This window comes from Pinus tabuliformis, chromosome 8 (genome assembly GCF_031772625.1).
Source record: "Pinus tabuliformis cultivar Carrire ecotype Pingquan chromosome 8, CPIR1, whole genome shotgun sequence".
NCBI classification, from domain to species: domain Eukaryota; kingdom Viridiplantae; phylum Streptophyta; class Pinopsida; order Pinales; family Pinaceae; genus Pinus; species Pinus tabuliformis.
Window position 1 is genome coordinate 1,194,517,340 of NC_142294.1, and position 14,395 is coordinate 1,194,531,734.

Sequence of the window (14,395 nt, forward strand, 5' to 3'; positions counted from 1 at the left end):
GAAAGATGACCTAAGCATAGTACTTCTTGAGGTAAAGCTCATTTTGGGGCTTATCAAGAGGATTTCCTTCATAATCAATAAGCTCATAGTCTCCTTTCTGCAAAACGCGGTTCACAATGTAGGGCCCATGCCAAATGGGTTCAAACTTGCCTGCACCCAGCTTATCGTTAGCTTGGTCGTAGAGTAAGACCAAATCACCCTCAGAGAATGCATGAGGGGATACTGACTGGTCGAAATGGGATTTGACCCATTTATTTTGTGCTTTGATGACTAAGACGGCGAAACGACGAGTCTCATCAAATCGTTCTAAATATAAGAGCCGTTTCTCTTGAAGTGACGTTTCGGGGAGGAGTTCAACAGCCAACTTGAGTGAAGGAATCTCACATTCAATCGGAAATGTTGCTTCCAAACCATAGACCAGCTGGAATGATATAAAACCAATTGCATCTTTGGTTGAGGTTCGGTATCCCTACAGAGATGAAAAGAGCATGAGATGCTAATTTGACTTGTGCATCCCAATAGTATGTTGAAGTATTGTGACCAAGACATTGTTCATGGCTTCAACTTGGCCGTTGGCCTGAGGGTAATATGGGGTTGAGCCATCGTGGCGCAAGCCCAATGTAGATGTCAGCTCAGCTATCATGTAATCTCTGAAATGGAAGCCATGGTTTGTGACAATGGCTTAAGGTACGTCGAACCTGGAAATAACATGGTTGAAAAGGATTCAAGGCACCATCTTACCATCTACAAAGTATGTAGGCAACTCTTTGGCCCATTTTTTGAAATAATCCACATCGACAATAATACAACCATGCCCCCAGTCGAATGACGGTTACATGTCATATAATCGATGCCACATTTGGTAAAAGGACCAACAGTAATGACGGGGTGTAGGTGAGCAGGTGGGACACACATCTTGCATTAGCAAATTTGGAATTCCTGACACTTGCAAATAGCAAGCATGTAGTCCTTGAAGATAGACTGCCAAAAATAACCAACGCGAAGAATTTTTTCAGAGGTAACATAACCAGACATATGACCACCACATGCCCCGAAGTGGCAATCATTGAGAACTCTTTCAACTTCCTCGATCGTAAGACATTGGTGAAGAACTGAATCGACATTGACACGGTATAAAGTATCGCCAATAATACGGTAGGGTTGGGAGTGATGCCAAATCCTACAGCAATCATCTTTAGTCAATGCAGACTAGAATGTGGACGTCTGGAGATACACAATGATATATATATATATATATATACATATATATTGTATTTACTTTTAAATTATTGGGTTAACATCCAAACTGGGTTGAACATTGAATTTCACTCAACTCATATATCTCTTTGTCTGTGACATGTATCCTTTGGCAATTTTAAGATGATGTAATTACAATGTTATTGCCTTATTCTATATTCCTACCTAAGCCTAGAGCTAAGGGTTAATGTTATCTATATATTTTTTCTCTTTATGAGATATTATTCCAATCTCATTAAATTATTTCTTGCCACCTATAAAATATAGTTATGGTAAACTAAATATCATTATGTCAAACACAATGCATATATGTATCATGTTCGAGCTTGACTACTAAGTCTATGCATAACATATATATATATATATATATATATATATATATATATACCATCGTATTAAAATCCATAGGCAGACATATTCAATGTTCAATGAAGCTTCTAGAGCTTGAGGGCCTCATGACACATGTGTACACATGGATCTAGTCAGCACTCTGTCCACGTGATCAAAATTACGTGGAAGGGATCCGCGTAGCCTACAAAAACTTAGACATGTGTCTTAATTTAATAGTAAGGATTGTTATGATTTTGGTCGATGATGGAAATTCTCATTGCAAAGTTAGGGTAACTACCACCCTAAGCCTCCCACCACATTGGTCTCATTTACATTTTACATGTTAAGGGAGGACCTCAGAAACCACAAGGAGTTTTGGGTAAAATGAGAAGGGTTTATGTTTGCATTCGAATAGCTTTCCATTGAAGATGAATTTTCTCACTAACATTATGAAGAGAATAAAGGTTACCTACCGAACGTGGTGGTATTTTCACATAAGGTCTTAGAATAAACCTTTTGAATATGTTCACTTACTTGGATATTTTGTATATATATTTATCTTCTATGAACATGGGTTAAAATTAACGTAGATGATATTCACTAATTTTCATTTGTCTTGGTAATGAGTTGTAGGTTAATCCACTAGCTTCTGTTGTAGGTTATGTCACAACATCTCCCCTTCATCAGAACTCAATGATGCTATGCATTACTCATAGTTTCTTCAAAGATAAATCTTCAAAACCAAATTTTAAATTAAAAACCCTAACTCTATTCCTTTCAGAAGGGTTTCTTCATCCAGAAAATTTCCTTCGATGATGTTAAACAAAAATACTCAAAGAGCATGAAAATATCATAAATTCAACATACATGAAGAAGAAACACAAAAATAAGGTAAGATAGATGATGCACCAAGAATTTTTAATGGATTTCACTCACGATGTGTGAGCTACGTCTCTAGGCCCTGCTTCAAGTGGGGAGGCCTCTATATTTTTCCTAGCAAAATAATGTGAAGTACATGGAAAAATAAATGCAAACACCTCACATATGGGAATGACCCATAAATATGTTACTCAAAGTGCAGCATACTCCATACCATCCACTCAACCTCAAAATTATGCAGCTTTAGAGTATAAGCAAGACCACCTTTTGACATGTGAAAAGTTTCCTCAAAGTTCATTCCAAGCCTTTAATGACACATGTGGAATTCTTCCATAAGCCCTTAGATCCACTGTTTAGATCACCATTTCGACTACACCATTGTATAGATTCCTTGTGAAATTATGAGAAAATGAGTATAAACTTCACTAGGTTATATAACATTCACCTTTGGATTCCTAGAGAATCCCCAAGATTCCATAGCATTAGAATATAATAGAATATTCTCACAAAATATTCCTTGAAATATACCACATAGTATTTTGTGGAATATTCTACTAGGAGAACTATGCTTAGTTGTGGTTCCATTGCCTTGTTCCACCAACACACGTGTCACAATCTCCTCACTCTGACTCCCTATAATTGAGAAAACTAATGGTTTAAATATATTATGCCTAGGAGAATGACCCAATAACACCATTGGGAACATTTGTTAGTGTGTATATAAAAATATGTTTCTTTTTAAGTGGGTCTTAGGGTGAAACCTCACGAGCCTCCTTTTTTAAACACAAGTTTGACAAGTTTGACAAAATATAAAACACTTTGTCCATACATTAATAAACCACACCAACCATTTGTATGAGAGAAAATTGGATATTACACACATTCGAGGGCTACTTGGCATAATTTGAGGTTCCACATGACACCATGTGATTAGGGCACATGGCATACTTTCATTGGTCCATAATTACCCAGTCAGCATGCCACATAACTTATAAGTGGGTGACATATGTCGGTGTGTAGTGCTTCCACATCACCCTATTTTCCAACATCACTTATTGTGGGTCTCACCTAGGCTTGTTGATTGGGCTACCACATGGAAACTTGTGGGAGTGCCAAGTGCCACCCTCTAGATCCCACCCACACATCATTTTTATTGTTTGCCATGAACTTCATATTAGAATAACTTTCTAATACAGATTTGGATGGAGGTGTCATTGACACAATTGGAATAAGCTCGCATAGTTGTATGACTTGATGTTGTTTCCATTAACTTTGAGCAGTTTTATTTTTTATTTTTTCCATAGCCACCTAGATCATCCTTCCCCATTAAAGGACTTTCACATCTCAAAATTTAAATAAAACTTTCATACATGTTTTCTCATATTTACAATAGAACCCATGCCCTTTGCTATCTATAATTCAACAAAAGGCCAAACTATCATTATGTTTCATATTCAAGTGATGGTATACACTTCATCACTTTTACAATTAAATTTCCATATATGGGGTCTTCAAAATCCAACATGTGATTTACAATGCTAGTCACACTCAACTACTTAAAATGGCTACCAATTTCTTACCTAACCAAGTTAATGGGCCTTCTTCTTATAGTTGTATTTCTTCATGAATTGGTTCATGAGTTATTTCCTTCACATGTGTTTTCATAAGCTTCTAGTCCTTCTTTAGATGAAACATTGGATGGAGATTCCAATATGTAGTTCTCTGGTGTCCTCTATTATTGCAATAAGTGCAATGGTTTTTCTTCACCCATACTTTCTTCATATTGTTTTCCTTCTAATGTAGAGAGGGATTCTTATGTTGTGGCTTCTTCCTTAAATAGGTGTCTTTGATTTGGCTCTGGTAAGGTGAATTTGACTTCGTTGATCCTCTAAAATGATCACCTCCATTTGGAGAATGCTTTCTTTCATAGTCACTATAATGGTGTGATGTGCCCTCAGAATGCACGAATTCAGACTTTCTTTCTTTGTGGATTTAGAGTGTATTTTGGGGATAATCTCGAGGCTTCTTTATTTGATGTATTTCGATAATGTTCCATCTTCCTCTCTGACATAGCCTAGTCCTACATATCGAGTTAGTTCCACCACTTGGATGGTATTCAAAATTCCCTGGCCATTAATCCTGATGCCCTTTCCTTCATATCCATCTTCATTACCAAATTTGAACCAATTCCTTTAGTTTCTGATTCTAGGGTGGGTGTGGATGCATTGAAAAGCCTCCATTACACTACAACTTTATGAAGACCACCTCTCTAGCTTATAACTGAAGTTGCAATCCATGCTTCTCCTCTTCTACTTCGTGTAGAAATTTCCTCAGCTCAGTATTCTTTGCTTGATTTTTGTATTTGATTTCCTCAAGTTCTTGGAACCATGCATTCTTTGATGTTGTGGTCCAACATTTTCAATTCTAATAGTAGTGAAATTCATCTCATTGCCTGAATCAAAACCTAGGTCATGTTGCACTCTAGCAACAATTTTATCTGTCCATTTTCCACCAAGGCTGCCTTGAAGTTCATTCCACGAATTTAATGGAACATGTGGGCTTCTTCAATAAGCTCTCAGATCACCATTCTGACTAGACGAGTGTATTCTTTGTGAAATTATGAGAAAGGTTAGTATAAAATTGATTAGGTTTTGTAACATTCACCTCTATATTCCATAGAGTCTTTAAGGTTCCATAACATAAGAATATACTAGAATATTCCCTTTAATATAACACAAAATATTCCATGTAATATTCTACCTCAAGAATAGTTCTTCGATGTGGTTTCGCTGCCTTATTCCACCTGTGTACGCATCCCACTCTCCATGATATTTCTGCCCATAAATTGAGCAAATTATTGGTTTATATATATTTTTCGCAGGTAGATATCTCGACAAGATCATCGGGCATATTGGTTGGTGTTCATATAATAAGGGATTGTTTATTAAGGGGGTCCTGGGATTAAACCTTGTGGGCCTCATTTTTAAACATATGTTTCGGAAAATATAAAACAATTTGTCAACATGTCCATATGTAAACGAAATTTGTAATATTTAGTTTGGCCATACATTAACAAACCATACCAGCCATTCATATGATACAAAATTAGAGATTTTGAGCATTCCAAGACCGCTTGGGCTAATTTCAAGTGCCACATGGAACCTTGTGATTGTGTGATGTGGTATGATCTTGTTGGTCCACAATTACCCAGTCACCATGCCACATAACCTTCCAGTGAGTGCCATGTATCAACTTGCAATGCTTTCATGTCACCCTATATTACCACATCACTTGTTGTGGGTCCCAACTTGGTCTATTGAATGGGTTATCATGTGGTGTCCTATGGGAGTTCCATGTGGCACCCTATGGGTCCTACCTTCACATAATTTTTATTATTTTCCATGAACTTTAGATGAGAATAAATTTCCCATACAAATTCTAACTGAAGTGACGTTCATGCCATTGGAATAAGCTCGATGAGATCTACTACTTGATGTTGTTTCCATCAACTTTTGAGCACTTCAATTTGTGAGGTTTTCCATACCCTCCTGGATCATTTCATCTCATAAATATAATGTTATAATTGCATCTTTTAAATGTAGTAGGGAATATGAGGTGGAGATTTTACTTATTCTCCACCACTCGCCAAGGTGAGATACAAGTTCCCATATAATTATTTTATGATATTATTATAAGGAATTTCTAGGAAATACAAGACCAACTAATGGTTCCTTTCTCTATTTACAAGCTAGTCCTTGACGATAACTAGGGTTTCTAACAATAATAATTATCAAGGTTTATTTACATACAAATTGCCTTGTTTCAACTTCATCCCTTAAGCTACTGATGTTTTCCTTCTTATTATAGGCCCTTGGAGGTATCATCCACTCAAGCGCAGTTCACCCCCAAGCTCTGCTCCCCCCAATAGGGAAACAACTTAGGATTCTTCCTCAGCTTCACCTCCTTAATCCCCAGCAACGACTTGCAAATTTCGAGGTTTAAGCTAGGTCTTTCTCTCATATTGGCGTTTTCTTTAAATTTAAATACATTTATCTCCTGCAATCTTCTCAAACAACTAACATCCATGACATTTAACTGTAGTCATGTGTTTCTTGGTAGTCTTCTCAACCAACATTCCAGCTATCTTTGACAAAAAGAATGATTCTTCTTTCTTTGTTCCTACCCCATTCTTGGGCATAACTGATACCAACTATATTCCTAGAATTTAGGATTCAAATATCACACATGATGTCCTTTAATATATCTCCAAGAGTAATAATACACAAATTACTTTCATTTTTGTTACACAAAATAAATATTTAAATTATCACATGATATCACATGTACCCGTTGACTTTTTCAGTCACATCTCCAATATAGATGTCATAAATACAAATTTAGCAGGGGTATAAAATATTCCTCACTAGAATTTCTATCCCTTTATTCCTTTGTAGCATGAATCTCTATGGGACAATTGATGTTTCCCTCGTAGAATTCAAAGTGAATCATAGTCCTCCTATCTAGGCCACCCCATCTGCCCTTAATGGTATCTTTTCTCTCAATTGGTCTATGAATTTTGTAACAGAATCAGATGTTATGCTTACCACTTGTAGTGAAGGTTCCTCCCACAACTTACCTAATATATGATGTACATCCAAATCCATTAGTAGAGGAGGGACACAGGAGGGTTTGCGCAATGCCCATGAATGCATTGGTAGATCATTAGATATTATCACTGAGGCATAACTAAAAAATCTAAATCCCAGCGTAGGATGCATCCCACAGGTGGTTCACTCTAGTGTCGACTACATCTCTGAGGTGGCATCTTGATATTTATTTTATCCCTCACCAATTGTACTATAAATCCTTGTATTCCTCAACAATTTCTTCATAAACTCATTCCTAGCTTTTAGGATTCAGTAGAAGAAATTAATGTGGGTCTTCTTCTGATGGACTACACACCCACAATCTATTTAGAGCCTAAGTACACTCCCTGGGCTTTCCTACCTTCCATATTTCATGGCCTTGGGCCCCCAACTTATCTGTAGACTTGTACAAGTCCCTTTCCACCCCACACACACCTCTTCCTGCACCATCTTGACATGTTTTTATGACTCTTAGCATCCCATGTCTCTCTCCCCAACAATTCAGTATTAGATACATGTTGCATTTGCACTCACTATAGCTTATCCTGATCACTCACCACCCCTCTCCCATGGGACCTATCTCACTAGATTAGCTTTACACTACCTCTAATACCCCATTAGTCTGATATTATGCTTTGCAAAATAATGTTTGGGCTCCTCGAGCTGTCACATAGGCGAAGTCCAAGCTCATCTCAGAGCCTTCTCAGTTGTTAGATAATTCAAATCCCTCACTCCAAAACCAACTGAAATTATCTTAAATAAAAATCCATCTACTGTAATGGAAAAATTGATCAAGTTCACTAATTCAGAGATTTTGGCCTCGATTGTTGAGTGTGTCCCAGATCCATGGCATGGTCAAGATTGACAAAAGCAAGATCTTTTCACGATATAACTCTATTGGCATATAAAATATTTACTTGAACAGTTGTTAACAGAAAATCATTAGCTACATTGTGATATCCTCATATAGCTCAATGATCTCATCACACAGCATAGAGACCAATCCCTAGAGCACCAAGACTTAGCTATGCATTTGCGAAAAATTAAACGAATCCTCCACTGAGGCAAGGGGCCTTCCTCCTCTGGCACTCTAAAATCCCTAATCGATGTTTCTACACTGACCTGATTTATAGCTTATTGGAATCTTGAGTTATTAATTGTCCATGTTTTTGGACTATCTCTTATTTCTCCATGTTTTCGAACTATCTTTTGTTTATGTTGTAGGGTTGCATGCATGTTACATCTAGATTTTTTTTGTTGTTGTGGATGTCATGTATTTTAAAACAAATCTTCTATTTGGATATCTCAATACATATATAATAATTTTTTGAATATAAAATCATCTTCTCTCGTCAATTACCCAGTTTCCCAAGTTGCATACCAGTGCCCACAAAAAAAGAATAGGTCACTATGGATGTAACTTTGAAGCTTTCATAAATGATCAATAATAATTTAAATTTACTATATATATACATATACATATACATATACATATACATATATAATGCTTCATTCTATGGATACTACAACATCACTCCCATATTCAGTAGAAATTTAAAAGTTTACACTCATTTACAAGCACTACAATATCTCCCCTATATTGAACTATAAAACACCTCTTAACATGATTAAAAATAACAAAAAATTAAATTTAATGTTAAGAAAAAACTATATTATTAAATAATCAATCTTTTTCACTTAAACTTGTTTTATCATACTAATAAATAAATAATTGATATCTACGTAGAATCCAAATAAGTACCATTTTTTTTATTTATCTAAATTCCTTAGATTGATTAGTGCAATTATTTGATACTAGGTCTTGTTAAATAATTTATATCTTTTTCTTCATCTCGCAATTATTTCCCTTTATTAAAGAACTAAGTGATACTAAGTCTTGATTATAAATAACTTTTACCTATTGCTTCATCCATCGTGTAAGGACCTGCGATCCAAAGGCATTACCGCCGCGAAGTGCAACTCGTTTGGGTGAACGAGCGAAGTGGAGAACATAACAGTGCGAAGTCCTATGACCAAAGTGCGTGTGAAGAACATGGTTATAATGCACATGAGAAGTGGAGGGCGAACATAATTATATGGTGGATAGTGTGGGCATTCACTTGTAAATCCGACGGTGAAGAATAGTTGCGTTTGAGGTGTTGGCAATGGGCCGACCGAATGATAAGCAAGTAAAGGGCGTCGGTTTGGAGTAAACAAGAGTCGGCCAAGCAATGGCACGACCAAACAGCATAGCATATATATACAACGATGCGTGGAGGCATTGGAGACATTCGAACATTACTCAAGGTACTCAAGCAAAGGAGAAGTGCGTAGTTCAATAGTGTAGCCACAGCAAAGGAAGGTGAGGCGCAGTTCTATGCACCTAGCCTTGGGCGAGGTCGCACGGAGGTGAAAACGCACAGTCTTAAGTCTTGGGTGAAGGCGCGGGTAGGAGGTCACCCGGCGTATTGGTTAAGGCACGGGTGAAGCTGCCCGGTGTTCGGGTGAAGTCGTGGGTGGAGACTCGGGTGAGTCGCCCGCCCATCGTGTAGGAGTAAACGGTGCGGTAGAACTCGGGTGAAGGTGCCGGTTGTTGGGCGCGGGTGGCGACTCGTGTGAGGGCACGCCCGCCCATCGTTCAAAGGTGTTCTTGGGTGAGGTCGCCCACCGGTTGTGCGAAGGCAGCTCGTGTGAGGGCGTGTCGGCCCGACTTGGGTAGGGGATCTTGGTTATCACACAAAGGTGTGACGAAGTTGTAAAATTGGCTAAGTATGAAACTTGGGGTTTCCAAGTATACTTGTAAAGCATTGTAAGTTTGTAAAAGACTGTATAATATATTATTCGGGCAGACTCATTGTTCAGGGAGTTGCCCCTCCCTTTATACTGTGTAATTGTGTTCTCTTTTATAATTGTTGATGATAATGAATGTGTATGGGTGTTCATTGGTATAAAGGAAACAGTAATAATACTTGGTTGCGAAACACAAACTAAGTAGGACACATGGTTAGGCATAGTCCATGAACATAAGTATTGGTGAAAAGAAAGTGTTCGGTGGTGTTGCACCTCACCAAGAGTGGTTGAAAGACTACCACCAGCCTAGGGGCGTGACAGGTGGTATCAGAGCTAGTTTGAAGACTTGGAGAAGTCTTGCAGGAAGTTGGGTGAAGCAAGTGTGTAAGTACTTGACAGTTTATGATAGTGGAAGCAGGTACTTGCAGGTGAAGGAAGTTGGTTTCACATACAAGTGGAACAAGGGCTAGTTCATGGTTGCAGGCAACTTGGTGAAGAATCAAGAAGGATGTCTATCTTGTAGGCAATGGGTTTTGCAACCTTCAAGGAATTTGAAGGAAGTCTACTTGAACAATCAACGAAGGTTGAACAAAGATTTGTAGAATGGGGCAAAGGCTTGTTCAAAGCAAAGGATGCTTTTTGTGCTTTGGTCAAGGAAGGGATTTTTGACGGGAATAGGGATGAAGCCTATCGACTTGCAAAGGAATTGGACTTGTTTGATGTAGAACTCAAGGAATTGAAGATAAGGCAGGACTTGATTCGAGAGAAGTGGAAATGGCTAACTCTTGAGAACAAGAATTTCATAGCTTTGACTCATAAGGAGGAAGCCGCAGAATGCAATGATAAGGAAGAGGAAGCTGTGGTGATTGAGGATGTTGCAGATGTGAGAACAATGGAAGATGAACTTGAGATTGATCAAGTTGGACCAGGATCATGTAGTTTGCAGACATGGATGAATGAGGATACTCACATGGAGGAGCCTCATGATGATGATGTAAGTACTATTGATACTTGTGTTTCATTTTAGCATTTGGTAGATGGATTGTATGCAAGGAAGGGAAAAATTAGTTTGTCGATGCTAAGGAGGATCTTACCATGGATGTCTACAATTAGACCTTTTATGGAGAAGCAAGGATTGTTGACTGTTGCAGGACTTGTTGCGGTTGTTTTTGACCTTATGGTAGAAGGTACAAAGGCCTGTGACAAGGGAGGAACATGATGATCATTGTGGAGGATTGGGTCATGCTTTAGCCACATGGAGAATTGGCTAAGTGCCCGACATGACTCATGAACATATTGGAAGAGGGCACACACTTGAGGAATGATGATACTTGGGTGGACTTCTCATGGCCAAGACCAAGAACAAGTCTTGGTGTAACCTTTAGTGGGGGAGGTATGATGGAAGGGACTCGTGATGGTGATGATATCGTTGGGTGACCGAGTTCACTAGATCGAAGATTGTAGACTTGGATGAGGATGACCGATTGTTGTGATGAGTCTACTTGGTTAGACTACATGGGCAACTTAGTCATCGACATCAGGCTGGAGACATGGAGCATGGCAGTCTTATGTAGGGACATGATGCAGGAGCACTTGTAGAGGTGTCATTTATGGACATCTAATGAGGAGTGCCAAGGCAGGGATGTTGTGCAGGTGGATTTGTTGGTGTGACATGGAGATGTTTTATGGAGAGGTTGTGCACTCTTGTACAACAAGGCCATGGAATTGGATGGAGTTGTGAGCAGACTATGGAGCATTCCTACTACATGGAGAGCTGAGGCATCTTGCAGAAACCTTTGGGCCGAGACTTGTATGCTTGCTAGAGTGTTGGTTGGGGATGGCATATGGAGCTCATGATGACATGAGGTTGTGACTTTTGGAGACTTCATATATGGTGGACATGGAGGATCAGATGCATTGAGGAGCTGAGGTCAGAGACTTTGATGCAGGATGGGGTACATACTTTCGAGTACATGTATGGGTGTGGCTTGGAAGAGTGACTTGATGTGGAGGACCGATATGAGACACTTTGGAGTGATGGGGTTACAATGATGATGATGCCTTGGTGGCAACACTTGGGCATGGGTTGAGCCGAGGCTTAACCACTTTTGACACATCGGAGCTGATTGGTCTATGATCATGGGCAGCACATGGATAGAGGAGACAGTTGTATACCTATTTCTATGGCAGACTTGAGGGATGGAACATACAGATATGATGGAGGTGACTTCATGGACCTGGATGTGGCACATCAAGAGTCAGAGTTTGAGGAGATGATCTCTTCACTTTGAGTAGATGGATGTTTTGCAGATGGATGATGTTGGGATAGATGCGGCTAATTTCATGCAACACATTGACACCAAACGTCATGGACAACATGTTGTAGATGAGATGAGGACTACTTCATGGACCTAAGCATGGCTTACTTATATGAAGATCGATTCTTGATCAAGTTGGGGATGTGACGAGATGTTATGAGAAACGACTGATGATGGCATGATGATGTGCATTCTCATGGTTTGAGCGTGATAGTTGGACTAGCTACCCAACTAGTTCAAACATGAGGGAGCTCAATGTATAGAGATGTGTTAGCATTGTGTTGGAGTATCATGGCAGCAGTTCACACAAGGACGACACATGATGAGGTCGACACGAGAGGTTGTAGGAAGCATGTAGCTTGAGATGGAGGGACCAGCCTTCCACGATGGGGAGCAGCATGTGGAGATTGTGACGAGATGGTCGATGGTCATGGATTGAGATGATTTCTGGTGTATGACATACCAATGAGGTGTATACCTTGGTATGGTGATATTGGTGACAGATGGTTGCCGGGATGAGATATTGTCGAGGACGACAATGATTTCAAGTGGGGGAGGATGTAAGGACCTGCGGTCCAAAGGCATTACCGCCGTGAAGTGCAACTCGTTTGGGTGAACGAGCGAAGTGGAGAACATAACAGTGTGAAGTCCTATGACCAAAGTGCGCGTGAAGAACATGGTTATAATGCGCGTGAGAAGTGGAGGGTGAACATAATTATATGTTGGATAGTGTGGGCATTCACTTGTAAAGCCGATGGTGAAGAATAGTTGCGTTTGAGGTGTTGGCAATGGGCCGACCGAATGATAAGCAAGTAAAGGGCGTTGGTTTGGAGTAAACAAGAGTCGGCCAAGCAATGGCATGACCAAACAACATAGCATATATATACAACAATGCGTGGAGGCATTGGAGCACATTCAAACATCGCTCAAGGTACTCAAGCAAAGGAGAAGTGCGCAGTTCAATAGTGTAGCCACAACAAAGGAAGGTGAGGCGCAGTTCTATGCGCCCAGCCTTGGGCGAGGTCGCACAGAGGTGAAAACGCACAATCTTAAGTCTTGGGTGAAGGCGTGGGTAGGAGGTCGTCGGCGTATCGGTTAAGGCACGGGTGAAGCTGCCTGGTGTTCGAGTGAAATCGTGGGTGGAGACTCAGGTCAGTCACCCGCCCATTGTGTAGGAGTAAACGGTGCGGTAGAACTCAAGTGAAGGCACCGGTTGTTGGGAATGGGTGGCAACTCATGTGAGGGCATGCCCACCCATCGTTCAAAGGTGTTCTTGGGTGAGGTCACCCGCCATTTTTGCGAAGGCATGCACGGGTGACTCGGGTGAGGTCACCCGCCCATCATGCAGTGATCCAGGTGGATATTGGTGGCCACCCGCTAATTCCACTTGGATCCCCTCTAGTGCTTCTTACAGTTTTTTTTCAGTTTCCTTAATTATAGCACAGTTTACTATTTTTAGCAGTTTTTCGAGTCCTAAACTTCCGGAGCCGTTTTGAGGCCATAAAGGATGTTTTTTGGGAAATCTACCGCCAACAAATTTTTTGTCTAAAAATTGTCTTTTCCGTCGTAGTCCTCGAAGAGATCTTTCCAATGGGCTATCATGCACGTCAAATGGAGATAGTACGACCAATTCGTGACCCTGGGAAGTTGATGTACCAACTTACCCAAAAACGGGGCCCACAACTTGGCGTTTCATCTTCTAGGGTTATGTTTTGGAATGTGAAGGGTTTTCCATTGTTTCTCAACAATAAATAGGCCTTCGAGCCTCATTGTAAGACAGTTCAGAGGCATGTAGCCACCACATCTCTTCTTAGAGATAAGCTACCATCACCCTAGCTGGTTTATTTCCATTTCTGTTTGTATGCATATTTCAGTATTTTACAGTAATGAAATGAGGTATTATTTCCGCTGCATATCTGTCTTTATGGTTATCTCTGTATTTTATTGCATTCCTGTTTAAATCCGGATCAGTGGTATCAAAGCGGTCTGCTTTTCTTCTCTGTTTTTCTTTGCATGTCCCCAACAAGGTCGGGATATAAGGAGTTAGGGCTTGAACTGGTCGAACCTTTGCAAGACCAGCGTCGCAAATCCCGACGGCCTCCCATGGCAGATGAAAAGAAAGACGAGGGGGCAGGAGATCCTATCAAAATCTTGCTCGAAGAAGCCCTCGAGCGA